We start from the raw sequence: 15,208 nt of genomic DNA on the forward strand, positions 1-15,208 counted from the left end.
TAGAAGTGAACTCATGTCGACCGACATTTTTTGGCAAAGGATATGTCGAAATTCATAAGACATCTACTGAGCAGCCATCTTTTGTAAATGAATGACATCTCCTACGCTCAGCAGACCGGTTGGGTACGAAAAACCTGTTCCACAGGAAACCAGAAAGACGTCAGAAATACCAGATCAGAATGCAGAGCTTACATAGTAATTTTTCGAATTTCTATGCGATTCAATATCTAATGATTCTCTAGATTTTATTAATTTCGTAGCACCAATTATCGTCACAATATCTCTCTGCTATTTATTTAACTCTGTGTGTCTTGTAATACTTGTAATACTAATATTAAAACCAATTACGCATTCAATTTTTTTTCTAGATATCCTTAACAAAGGCTAGTAAAATCTAAATTTAACATTTGTACTTAATTATACAAAGGGTACGTCATAAAGATTACGTCTAGCGAATCTAGAACACGTTGCACAAGCGTTTGTGTATGTCGCTGTTATCAGTCATTTAAGAATACTTGAAGTTATATTTTAAAAACGCCATTTATGCATAAAGGCACTGACCGACTAATGAGTTAAAGCCGTGTTGTCGCCGGTAAATATAGTTCGTGTTAAACTACGGTTTATAATGAGGAGCCAGGTTTGGTGGCTCTTCATAACTTGTATGAACTCCGCAATTTGCCATAAGACTTTTTAGCCGATGAGCATCATTAAGCACACGCAAAGATTATTGCCATTAACTATTAAAACTGCGATGTTTATGGCATGTAAATGTTGCAAGTATATTTTTCCTAAAAAAAACTATAAAAGGTTATGGGTGGATGGAATTTGAAAATCGATCTGATCTTTCTATTTTAGACTTGTAACCAGCTTTTGCTCGCGGCTTTGCCAGTGTGAACGTGTTTTTATTGGATAAAAGACCCGCTATATATTTACCTGAAAAAAAAGAAGCATTTTTCCTTCCCAACGTTTATAATTATTGTCATACCTAACGTTGAAAACCGTGTGGTGGATTTTGAGTTTATCGCGTGCAGACAGACAAACTTTGTTTTATAATCAGTAAGGATATAATACGAAAAACATAGGATGAGCGTCCAAATGCATGTAGCTATTAAAAGGCGTTTTTTAAAACTAGTTGTTACCTCGTCATTCTAACCAAGGCACTGTTGTGCAAACAACCTGCGGTCGAGGCGATTCGTTATCACGTGATCCGAACGTACATACATTCACTCTTGTTTAATGAAAGCGAAATGGACAATCTGTTTCCAATTTTGTGTTGAAAAAATGAAAAAATATTAAATTCTAGTCAACATTAATGCGTGATTAACTAAAAGTTATCAGTAATGATTAACGAGTTGTTGTCGTATTGTAACGCTGTAAAGGGGGCGTTCTGAATTACCATATGTTATGTCGCTGATATTTTTATATCGACAATTTACAGAGATCAGATCTATTGTTAATGCGGCTTCATTAAAAACTTTTAGACTATAGGCCAATTTTTGTTTAGATTAAAAGATATATAAAATGTGTACGCTATACATAGATGGTATGCCTATTAACTACCTACATAAAAAAATACAAACGTAATACAATAGTAGCTTAAGTTACCAAGTCAGTGTTACTACAAACATTGAAGTGATCTCTAAGGTGGTGGTGGGACAGTGAGAGACGTGCCGTGGAGCGCAGCGCATGCGCTCTGCCACTTCCGAGAAGCTATTGTAAAATATACCTACAATATGCTATTACGTATAGCTACTTAACAATAATAGTAATGTGATACTTGTTTAATAAGTGCCAAGTATTTAGTGTATAAAATAAGGCCAAAGAAACAAGTTATTCTAGGTGAAAGGAGTTTTATTATACTTTTTGCATGTTTATGTAAGTTCATTGAAAATTATATATTACTATTTTATATAATGTACCTATCGCTATAGGATATTGCTTGCGTTTTCCTTAAAAAACGAGTTAAGAGTGAGATTAAGCAATGGTATAGGATGGAAACCTACGTGAAAATTAGTTACTCGACTGCTGTTTATAGAATGTTTCTATGATTAGGCCATCTAAAATATATTATTTGCGCGGTAAAATTATTTGGTCATGCGCCTGCGTTGCGCTTGACCTATATTTAACAAATAATTTGTTAGTCATCGCTTGCCGGAGTCATTTGATCCTTCGATATCCTTAATATATCGAATAACTCTATATCGATGACATTGAGGTGATTATATTAAGTAACAACCAATATCTTGTTTATAACTATAAAGTTTATTGACTTCCATGTTTGTTCAGTGTGGTTACAACTTATAACAAACACACCGAATTCTTTTATTATTATCGTAGATATGTAGTGTACTTATTAGTATGATAACTGATCAATATACAATTCAAGGAAATGCGATGTGGGCGTTTAATTAAAATAAGATTTTGTGTTGATATCTTTGGGCGATAAAGTTACAAGTTTTATTTAAAATTTTATGAAAACTAAATAAATATTGATAACATTAATTTTAAAACTTTTATACTTACGCATTTTTTAAATTTTAAAATGTAGTTTTGTCAGGGTGGCTAAAGTAGGTCACTTCTCTAGTAATTTAAATTTTTAAATCTTTATGTTGCTAATGTTTTATGTATGAAAAGAAGACTAGATATGTGTGAACCAAGATAAACCAATAAGAGGACATTTCTGGTTTAATAAATATGCAATCCTTACGAATGTGCATCACAACATTTTCAATGAATACCGTCGTCCTATGATTCCTTTCCTAAAATTATTTACGGGTTAGGGTAACTGTATAGTGCGTAATCTTAGATTTGGGGTTGGCGCAGACTGGCCAAGAAATTGTATTAAAACGTTGACAAAGCGACGCAACGCGAAAATATTTTGCATCGCTTTGTTGTCTATGCTTAGGAAGATAAGTGTTTATGCATTTATCTTTATAAATGTATTTTGTATAATCAACATTCTGTATTATAGGTTATATTGTTCTGTAGTGTTTTCCTTAAACATTTTTTCAAGATTTGGCTGGTATAAGCAAGTACTTAAAAAAAGAATTGTGTGCAAACGGCGCCTCCACAGTGGACTTATGTTATATAATTATGGCACCGCAGTACAGAACTCTAAGTAGTTACCTAATAAAAATATTTGCACTTCTAATCGCCTCATCAATTAATTTCACGATGATATGTATCAAATTCATTATTTTTCCTTATCCATTACTGATGGCGATATTGATAGTTTTAATTATCTATACATAAAATAGAAATATATATATTTTTTATACTTATTTATTACTTATTGTATTATATGTGTAGGTACAGTATTCGCTGCAATTGAAAATTCTTAGGTATATAATGACATATCATATAAAAGTCTTTGCGTCTGTATAAGTATAGTAAACTTATAAAACTTAGATCTAGTTCGTAATTATCATGTGCACATCTATGCAGGGGACTATAAGTAATATTTTTGGCTTCCAAATCGTGCATATTTTCTCTGATATTTTCAATCATAAACCAACCAATATTAATGTGAAGAAAGTCAACTTAAAGTGATAGAAAAATTTAGCATCGTTTTACGACACTCACCTTGTGATTATTTGTTTGTCCGGTTTCGAGAAAATTAATTACTGTCTAAAGTACTTACTTACTTTATAGTCAAATAGTACCTACCATCTATAGGTAGTTTAAAGATATCCCATAGAATTTCCCAAAAGACAAATAGCAGATGTATCCATGACCTGTAATTAAATATTGGAATAGAAATCACAGGAATGGCATTGTCTTACAGCCTGCTTAGGAGGTCTTTCTTTTAATTATATAGCGATGTGAAATGATCATCGATAATAATAAATCTAAAATTCAAAAACGATCTTAGATTATTTTTCCCAAGTTAAAACGTTTTTTAAGTTTAAGAAAGGTGTAAATATGTATACATGCATAGTTTTTTTAGGAAAAGATAACACAAAATGTATTTTATATGATTCATAAATCTATAAAATGTGTCATTAAAATTATTAATAATACAAAAAATCGGAAGTATGACTCTTAACTAATCGTTATAATCATAAAATAGAAAATTCAATGACGCACGCAGCAGTTTATGGACGTGATGGCATGCACTCGTATGAAGTTTGTTGAAGAGATAATATCAGCTATTGATACCGATTTGTAATGTGGTATACATAGTACCTGAGTTGGAATGTGGAGATACATAATCTAAATGACTATGAATTTAATAATTCCAGAATACCTTCATAATAAAATTATAAAATTATACACGTGTAATGTGTTCTGCGTGCATTGTAGGTACAATAAAAAAATTAGTATCGTTCTATCTTAGAGTTGTTTGTTTAACGTACCTTGTTCGTAATCTTTTTATGTTTAGCATTAACATTGCTGTTAATCCTTATAGTATTGTTGTTTATTTAAATCAATATATTTCGACCTTCACGTTTATTATCCATCTATGATAATGTTGATGACTTTGATGACTCAAATTATTTTTTCCATTGAATTAAATTCAATACTTAAATAATCAAAGTTCATATTTTTATTTCAAAGAACTGTTACAATGATTTAAATAACTATAGATCCAAATTACTCATGGATTATACTGTTATGTTAATCTTTTACAGGGACAGAGGAGTCTTTCTCGATAACAAATGTTATAAAGTTATGCTTTAAGATAATATTAAAACAATTGTTGGTTATATATGTATGTTTACAAATCTTAATCACTGCAATTTTATTTTATGATGTTGCATCTTGCTTCCAATTGCACCATAGTACAAGATAAGGCGTACCCATCACGGTTGTTCAAGATGATTTCTTAAACAACATAAAAAAATTATCTACGATAAATATAGATTATATTAGAAAAATGACGATTTAGAGTCTTTTATTATAGTATCGATATTATAGAGTCCTCATTTTCCTACTCTTGGCAAGGGCAACATAAAGTATTAAATGTGATTCATGAGTCAATGAGCCTACAGCGAGGCGGGAGCAGGAGTATTTCGAACACAAACATGAGTTTCTTGGGAAACTAATGATTATATTCAATTACGTGTCATGAAGTTTATGACCCGGACTGAAGTTATGCATAAGCAATTAACATTAAGTAAGAACAACAATAGTCTAAATTGCTATACAGTTCCTATAAAATCATAAAAATATTACAAGAACATACTGACAAAAAAAAAACAAATATGTCATTTAACTGCAGTTTATCACAGTACTTAAATTTTGGTTACAGTGTTTTTGTTTAGAAAATGAATTATTTATTTTATGTTTTTTTTGAAACATTTTGCATAAATGCGATTTCTACTCTTACGATTTACTTTTGACTAGGTTTACAGTTTTACAATTGGTAATTATAGGTTTATTGGACACCTTATATAAATATTCTATCCATATCTAATATGAAAATATTTACAAATTCGTATATTATGTAAGCGAATTGTGAAATGATAGTTACGTAATGCTGATTGAAATATAATCGGAATCTGTCTAAATTAATAAAATAGTTAAAATACAACGAGTAGCCTTTTATCAACGAGTATCTAAGTATATTTGCTAATTTAAGATATGAATAGGCGATATCTGAATGCCATTTCCGCTTTAATTGATTAATACAAATCTGCAAATACAGAAATCACGTTTTTATGTATTACTAAGTAGATATTAAAATTGATTTTATAGGCATTAGTATAAGCCGAGTGATTATGAAGTCTATGAATTGAATTGAATGTGTACAGCCAGCCACAAAAGAACCTGAGCAAATTCAAAATTTTGTAGCCAGTGTAACTACTGGACATACTAAGACTTACATTTTATGTCTTAGGATGGTGAGCGCAGTTGAATATCAAACAATACTTTGTACTATAATGTGTTGGATGATGTTTCTACAGTTTATGAGCAGTCGTATCTCTTACCATCAGGCGAACGGCAAACTCTTCTCGTCATTAACAGCAATAAAAAAAAAATTAAGGCGTCTTTTCACGTTTAGTGTAACTGATACATAATTATTTTTTTTGTGAAGTTTATCTCCTCGTAAGTGTTATGCAATATTTTAAATGACGAAGTATATTAGCTGTACAACTAGAATCAATTTCATATTTTGGCGACCCGTGGAGGCTGTCGATTTACTTGAAAAAAAATGAAATGAAATATTGCATGTAAACATCAGACTACACTTTAACATAAAAATCGTTTTTTCGGAAATACACATATAGCGCTACTACTGGTATACAATTTTTCGTATATCAAACTTGAATCGTAGTAGCCTAAAATAAATTCTGGTCAAAAATATACTACAAAGCGAATTTTTGAGAGCTAAAAATTTGTTTTTATCATTAAAAATCATATATTCATTTTGTTTAATCGCAAGCAAAGCATACAAGTGAGATCACTGTTGATGTAAGCACCGATATCCTGGTTATCTGATTTTGATTGTATGATAATCGCGAAACAAACGTTTAAAAAGATAACGAGTATTGATACTTTTGTGTAAATTATACTAATATTGAAGTGTTATTGACTTCGTCAATAAAGGATTACTAATGAAATTAGTTCATCTACAATCCTTTTATACAAAAAATATCGAATATTAGTCTGAAATTGATACTGTAATAAATACGCTACGATATGGCATAACTAATGCCTAGACATAAAGAAGTATAATTTTTATAAGTAGTACAAAAATAAAAACAATACCCAAAGTATGAAATACGACAATTATTCTATAATATGAGTTCATAACTTAAATACGTACAACTAACCATATTCGCATACTGTTAAAGAATACCTCAAGCATTAATTTCCTCTGTTAAAATATTGTATAATATTATAGTCATAAGGTAAATTTATATACTGTACATACATATACATTGAGCTACAAAAGTAGAAGTAAACCTCAATCCGCCCATAGGTAAATTTTAAGCTTTATTCAGTAATATTCTTAGTGTAAGTTTTAAAATTTTATTTTTTGTGTAGATTTTTTTTTGGTAGGACTCAAAAGTCTATGGGCTATATGCACGATAGTAGCACCACCTAACATTCGCAACTATTTGGTTTATTATGTCAAGTAATGTCATGCAAATGTTTTATTTAAAAAGGTGATAAACAATATTTTAAGAGGAACTTGCTGTTCGTATAGGAAAATGTATGTTTATTATTAAAAATAAAATTAAGTAATAATCGTTTACAATTGGGGGCAAAAGCAATTAATTAATGCAAACATGTAAGAAATGTTGAAGAAATTTTGATATAATGACAAAGCCTTTAATACAAGTCTACTCTAATTCGTAAAATATCGACGATATTAAGTAAGGTCAGGTGGGGCAAGTGCGCCGACGGGGTAAGTGCACCTACCCTAAAGAAAATCTTAAACTATTAATGTTATACAATTACCGCAATCTTATATCAATGCTACTAACTGAAATACGGTTCCACTAAAAAACACAAATGGCTCTGTTCATTTTAATACGATTTATTCGCCATTTTATTTTAAGTGTCATTTAGACCTGTAAACAGAGATGACCACGTGAAAGATCATCATCAAATATTTCAAGATATGTAACATATTTCTGTAAACCAGTAAAGTGAGTACATAATTTAAACCTTTTATTTTAACTTCCTACCTGAATTTTATTTATATATACTAAAATAAAGGATTTTTTAGCAATGCGAAAAAATGTTCCTCAAAATTGTCGAGTAGGGCAAGTGCGCCACAGTTACTAGTCGTATGGCGCATTTGCCCCTGAACCATATATCACCAACCTTTTTTGAGAATATGTTTTACTAATATGAATTATTATTATTAAAATGTTAGTCTTAACATAATTTTAGTACTCAAGGTATTTTGTTTTAAGCCGACTTAAATAAAAGGGCGTATTAGTTAATTCGTCGTATATTTGTTTGTTTTAGATCGTTCGTTTTTACAAAAGAAAAACTGAAATATTTTGGTCTAGAGTAACTTTACGTGAAGAGGTTGCAACTGTTCGATCAGGCACGTTATCTGGGTATAATGCAGCTAAAACATATCAAATTTCATAAGGCCATATTCTAAGTAATTGAGTTATAACGCATTAAAATTGTTAATTCCTACATTTATATATGTTTATTTTTTAGAAATCAAATGGATTTCATATCAAGGCTACCATTTTTTTATTATTTTTTTAAATATAACAAAAAATGTGTAAAATGTTTTGAAGCCCTGATGTACAAATATATGGCGCACTTGCCCCGAATTTGATTTAACAGCCATAGTTTGTTAAAATATTGAGTGATTAAAATTTATCTAAGAGCAATGCGGGTAAAACTTATTTCTCTATGGACTAAAGTGAGTGTTTTCTTTATAATGTTTCATATTGGCGTTTTTTTTTACACAGGTGCACTTGCCCCATTTCCGGAGGCAAGTGCGCCTACTACCATTTTTTATTTTGAACAAAATAATATTAATTTATTGTCTGATTGCCTTGAATGACTATAGGTCGTTATCACAAAATACCAAATATTCTTAAATTAATAAAATTACATTCTTAAGTCAGCACAAAAAGAAATTATTTTGCATTGAATCCAGCTATGAAAATTTTATGGCGCACTTTCCCCTACTGACCTTAACTCTTTTAAAAAATATGTTTAACGTGATCACTCTCATAATTTTATACGTCATGATGCACGCTTAGTAATGTGACTAGATTTCTAATAAATAAATTATAATTAACATTATAATTTATTTATTAGAAATCTATGACTCTCGTTTTATCACTGCGGTAAAATGTGACTGTGTTTTTAACTAAAATACCCTAAGAAAATTGCTCATGCGTTTGATTATTTGCTCCAATAAACTGTTCACTACAAATTGTGTCGTGAAGTTTTGGAGATCAAAACGACCATCAATAATGAAATAATAAATAAAATAAAAAATAATATAAAGTATTGCAAGATTTAAAAAACAATTTAACACACCCGGTTCAACGAACTTATTTTAGATCATTTAATAAAGAACAGGTATTTATATAACTTGATCGTTCTGGTTATAAGAGTATATTGTTCTATGTGGAAATATTTATCGTCAAACCGGCTTTGTTGTTATAGCATCATAATTAAACACCAGAATAGCTACTATTTACACATCAACTGCTAAAATGTAATACAATATTGGTATAGGTATTGTCCACAGTAAGTGAAACGACTAGGTACAAAAAGACAATATAGTTATATATGGCTTAATAACAAACTATTAAAACAAAAACAACGTATTCTTCTTTATGATTCGTGTTTTTATGTTTATATGAACATAAGTATTTTTTGGTGTCAGTGCTTAATTTAAGTTGAGCATGGTTTTTGTATATTTGTTGTTTTTTACTTAACTGGCAATTAACATACACCCTACGCGTAGAACTATTAAATAAAATTATGACAGCTCGTTGCTTTAATTTTGTAATGGATCTGATTTAGTGCAATAGTTGACAATGTCAACTTGACAGCGTTTGCGCTGCCTTTAAACCAATGACAAAATATAAAGAGGACAGGCCTCAAAAGTTAGCTATATGAATAAGTTATATTTATGTCAGGGAAATCGACGCAGAATTGTCAATATATATGTCTATCTCTTTTATTCAAAGTTTATTTGGAACGCAACAAAAAAAGACAAAAATAATTGCTTTCTTCGCATATGGGACTATTTCGTTTACTTCAACACACTGGGACCGCCTTGCGGCAGAAACGCCATTTATTGCAGGCGAGTCAGCAAGTACATGTAGTGTCAGACGATGTAAACAAATCTTCATAAATATTGAACTTAAAGTAATATAATCATATTCTCAATTGTTCAGTGTGTTTATTAGTGTATTTGTTAAGTTTCGAAAATGACTCAGTGTTGTGTGAAAGGATGCAAATCGAATTCACGCAAGAAAGACCCCGAAATATCTTTTCATAGGTTAGTAACTGTTTTTACCGAAAATTAGCAAATATCTTTGTATATTTACTTTTTGGATTTGTTTTTATCAATTAAAATGATATGTGGATCTGGTTTGTAAAGTTTTATACCCTTTTAGGCGTGATTTATACACATTAAAATCATTATGTTTGTTTACACACGAGCTTAGGGATGGGTGGGTGGATTTGTTTAGAAATTATTGATATCGATATTTTAACAGACGCCCGTTTATCAGTTACGGTTTTTGTCTTTGGAAAGAATGTTAGAGCACACATCAATATTGTATTATCCAGAACGACAAACTAAGTGAAATTAGAATATTTTTTTAAGATAACCAAAAAAATTTAAAAACCAAGGCAAAATGAATTGAGAATATTGAGCGACGTGATTGGAATCCTACACCAAATACATATTTCTTTACATTTTGAGAAGATATGCATAAACCACACGTTTAATTAACGCGAGTAAAGATAACTGTTTTCCAACAATATTCCCGATAAGTAAAATAGTAATGATTATTATACTTCACCTTAAAGTAATATTACTTTAATATATTGCTATGAATAAAATTAGAATTGTTACATAAAAGAATAGATAAACATAAAAGAAACAACATAAAGATGAAATGTAAGATATATTTTTACAATTGGCGGTCTTATGTTTCGAGCAACCTTTGCATGCACGGAAATAGATACATAATCATATTGTTGTTATTGCAAATAATTATTATAATTGATTATCTTAACCACCATCTTTACGCTCATTGATTTTAGTTTGCTGAAACATGGTTATGTTTCTCGATCAAAGAGCATAATAATAAAATAAAATAAAACCAACCAAATAATTGCTGACTACGCTATCTTATTCCATTTATCATGTATTAAGTAAATATGTTAATCTGTAACTTAATTTTTTACATTTTATGCATTAAATGTGCCGCATGTCACGTGACCATATTACCCATCCTCTATACTCTTTAATCATTGCTTTAAACTTAACTTCTGCAAGTAATTATTTGAAGTTCACACAGAACATAGCGACAAGTGTGTTCTGTGGAAGTTTAAGTCTTTATCTAATTGCGATGAATTTTATTTGAATAAAAAACGCGATACATATTATGCAACCGTATTAAGTTTGTATTCGTATTAAGTTTTGTATATGACAGTACTTAGTATCAATCTATATCTATCTATACTATTATATAAAGCTGAAGAGTTTGTTTGTTTGTTTGTTTGAACGCGCTAATATCAGGAACTACTGGTCCAAACTGAAAAATTCTTTTTGCGTTGGATAGCCCTATATTCGTGGAGTGCTATAGGCTATATATCATCACGCTATACCCAATAGGAGCGGAGCAGTAATGCCTAATCTCAGGAACTATCGGTCCGAACTGAAAAATTCTTTTTGCGTTGGATAGCCCTTTGTTTGTGGAGTGCTATAGGCTATATATCGTCACGCTATACCCAGTAGGAGCGGAGCAGTAATGGCTAATCTCAGGAACTACCGGTCCAAACTGAAAAAATCTTTTTGCGTTGGATAGCCCTATGTTCGTGGAGTACTATAGGCTATATATCATCACGCTATACCCAATAGGAGCGCAGCAGTAATGCCTAATCTCAGGAACTATCGGTCCGAACTGAAAAATTCTTTTTGCGTTGGATAGCCCTTTGTTTGTGGAGTGCTATAGGCTATATATCATCACGCTATACCCAATAGGAGCGGAGCAGTAATGGCTAATCTCAGGAACTACCGGTCCGAACTGAAAAATTCTTTTTGCGTTGGATAGCCCTTTGTTTGTGGAGTGCTATAGGCTATATATCATCACGCTATACCCAATAGGAGCGGAGCAGTAATGGCTAATCTCAGGAACTACCGGTCCAAACTGAAAAATTATTTTTGCGTTGGATAGCCTTTTGTTCGTGGAGTGCTATAGGCTATATATCATCACGCTATACCCAATAGGAGCAGAGCAGTAATGGCTAATCTCAGGAACTACCGGTTCGAACTAAAAAAATCATTTTGTATTGGATAGCCTTTTGTTCGTGAAGTGCTATAGGCTATATATCATCACGCTATGACCAATAGGAGCAGAGCAGTAACGGCTAATCTCAGAAACTAGGAGTTTGAACTGAATAATTCTTTTTGTGTTGGATAGCCCTTTGTTCCTGGAATGCTATAGGCTATATATATCAACACGCTATGCCCAATAGGAGCGGAGCAGTAATCGCTAATCTCAGGAACTACCGGTCCAAACTGAAAAATAGTTTTGTGTTAGATAGCCCTTTGTTCCTGGAGTGCTATAGGTTATATATCGTCACGCTATGACCAATAGGAGCGGAGCAGTAATGAAACATGATGCAAAAACGGGGACAATTTATTAGTTTTGAGAGCTTCTGTTGCGTGCGCTGCGTAAACGGTTAAAGTTATGCAACAATAATGTATGACGGGATTGTTCCTCTTAAAAGTTCTACAAAAATATATCATAAAACAAAGTCCCCGCTGCATCGGTCTGCCCGAACGTGTTAAACTCAAAAACTACCCAACGTATTAGGATAAAATTTGGTATGGAGACAGTTTGAGACCCTGGGAAGAACATAGGCTCCCGGGAAAATATATAGCGTGACTTTTATAACGGAAAACTTTAGCCCGAAAAACTTTATAACGCGGGCGGAGCCGCGGGCAAAAGCTAGTTTACTTATAAAATTGAATATAAAAAAGCTAAAAACCGCTGAATAATTCGTAACTAGCGTTTCAGAATTTAATTTATAGTACAATTCATAAATAAATGACCTTCTGAATATTCACCGACCCTCTACGTGGCCTATCACTCTTCAATCTCTAGCAACAAAAGCTATGGCGTCGCTCATGACTCACTGGTAAAATTATTATTATGAGAACTATTGCATGGAAAGTCTACGTGGATAAGGTTTTGGGAGAGCCATGTGTAAAGGAAGGATACTCTGATAATGTTATCTTTTAGAAACATGCCATACATGCCTTCTAATGGGAGCAAAATATCTAACTATACATACTGTTACTGAGTATTATGGTTTTATTTGAAGCGTAGCAAAATTAAAATATATAAGGCGTGCTTCATTTTGTCTTAACAAGATGTCTTTCAGTCGATCATTCTACGGTGGTTATTTTTACAGTGATTATTGTAGCCCTGAGATGACAGAATTTCTATTTTACCTTATAATAGGTGTAATGAGCCCGTATTCTGCCTTTCCAAAAATACTTCTGAAGGTTAACGCATCAAAACAAGCAGCGTTGGGATTCAAAATTAAACAAAAATGTGAAAATAACTGAATTTTTATATAATTTCAACAAGTATGCCGACGTCACACGGTTTCGACGTTTTTTGGGCATTATGTGTCTTGCTTTAGAGGACAATAATAATTTATAAATTCGAGTTGCTACCTTACCAAATCGCACCATATAGTAGATCCAGGCTCTTTTGCGGTAGATATACTTGACTTAATCAGTGAGCAATCGCAATCAGATATGCTACAGATTAGTAATCACAGCTACCTACTAACAAATACGTCTGAGGTCTTATATCGCCGATCATAATTAGTTTACGTCAGAGCAATGACTGAATTTCCCGGAATTGTTTTCTTTACACAAAAATTTGATGTATAACATAATATTATGTATATAGTTGCATTTAAACGTGATATTTACGCCAGTAATAGCACCATGGGTACATAGAAATACCCACTGTCTTACTTGTTTAGTTACCCAGATTAAAGGTGAAACAAAATGTATGAAAAATGGACCTTAAGCTATAACCTTAACGTCATTTAGCGCTAAATTTGTTATCAGATTTTAGAATATTATATCATAGACAATTAATTTTAAAACTATGAAATTCATTTTATGAAAATAAGTAAACATACTTTGAATTATGTTTCGTTTACTGCTTTGTCCGCGTAAAATCCTTTTCGTCTGTTCACCCACTTGGGCTAATATGCCTACTTTTAATGAAAAAATATAGAAACGCAAATTGTGTTCTGGATATTGCTTATAACATAAAATTCGTAAAGTGTTCTTACTATTAGTACTTACATAAAATACCTAATGAATTTAAACATTTCACATTCAAAGGAATTTTATAATAGATAAAATTTATTAACTTCTCACATCCGACACAGGTCATATTTTATAAACGGCGTTTGTTTTGTCTTAAATAAAAGACGATTTATTTTTAAAGTAAACTTATATACTGATTCTTCAGTAGCGTTAGAATCATTTTTAAGTTTTTTTATTTTACCTACTCAATACCCATCTCACTATTATACAGATTTCAGTTTTTCGGGTACCGATCAAATCTACCTCGATAAAAATGTGAGGATTATAAGTAGGGTTGTCATCTTATTTCGGGTAAATAAAGTGCATTAGAAAATTAAAGGTACATGGTATCAAGATAAAGTACAAATTAATTCTAATTTATTATTTGACAAATAAAAATTGTCAGATTGGAAGATATTTTTTTTCGTCTCGTCATTTGGTATTCCGTAATATTATGTAAATTATTACGTAAACTCTCTCCTTGGATGATGCCGTGAATTGAATCGTTAATAAAAATTAAATTAATGCATACAATATAAAAAATAGAATCAGGTTTGTTAAATAGGTACTTGCTGCCACTACTTACTGCTGTTTTACGCAAAAATTCTTAGTAACCATCCCAGAGAAATCAAATCATGCTAAGTAAACTATTTTTGCATACTTTTTTGTTCTCATAAAGTATGGAGTATAATTACCCGAAATGACATACAATACTTTGTTATAAAGTACCGTTGGCATCCCTAACAATAAGGCAGGTCCAAAGGGCAATTTACTTATCTTCTGTGCATGATTTTTTTTGAAACGATCATGTGGGCATGCGCTATGCGAGCACATCTGATAATGAGTGCAAAATTTATTACCAACCTATATCTCAACTTTGTAAATATTTTGCAGCATTTTCGAGGTTTTGGTTATTATCTAAATAAATCGAATCAAGTTAAAGCATTTGGGTGAAGCTTAAATCTGCTATGAATTCTAAGCCGACATTAAACTTGGCATGTTTGTTAAGATATGTCTTTTTTGACATTTAAATGAAACAATACAATACTTGTACTGACAGTATGTGTAGTTTAGTTTAAATGTTATATAGGCCGACTAAAGACGGTATAGTAATACTATTTATTATTTAGATATTTCAAGTTTTAACGTTTTGCTAAAATCTGTAAGTACTTACATAATTTAAGCCGTTAGTTTACC

The 15,208-nt window shown here is 31.3% G+C and overlaps 1 long non-coding RNA gene across 1 annotated transcript in view; it reads left to right on the forward strand.

Moving 5' to 3' along the window:
• The first annotated feature begins 1,615 nt into the window (after window positions 1–1,615).
• The window catches only part of LOC115443186, a 23,247-nt gene continuing 9,654 nt past the window's right edge, over window positions 1,616–15,208 (forward strand). The window contains exon 1 of the long non-coding RNA XR_005112468.1: window positions 1,616–1,875. This is a non-coding gene — a long non-coding RNA (uncharacterized LOC115443186). The remainder of the gene's footprint in view (window positions 1,876–15,208) is intronic.

The sequence above is a fragment of the Manduca sexta genome, chromosome 17, assembly GCF_014839805.1.
Source record: "Manduca sexta isolate Smith_Timp_Sample1 chromosome 17, JHU_Msex_v1.0, whole genome shotgun sequence".
Classification (NCBI taxonomy): Eukaryota; Metazoa; Arthropoda; class Insecta; order Lepidoptera; family Sphingidae; genus Manduca; species Manduca sexta.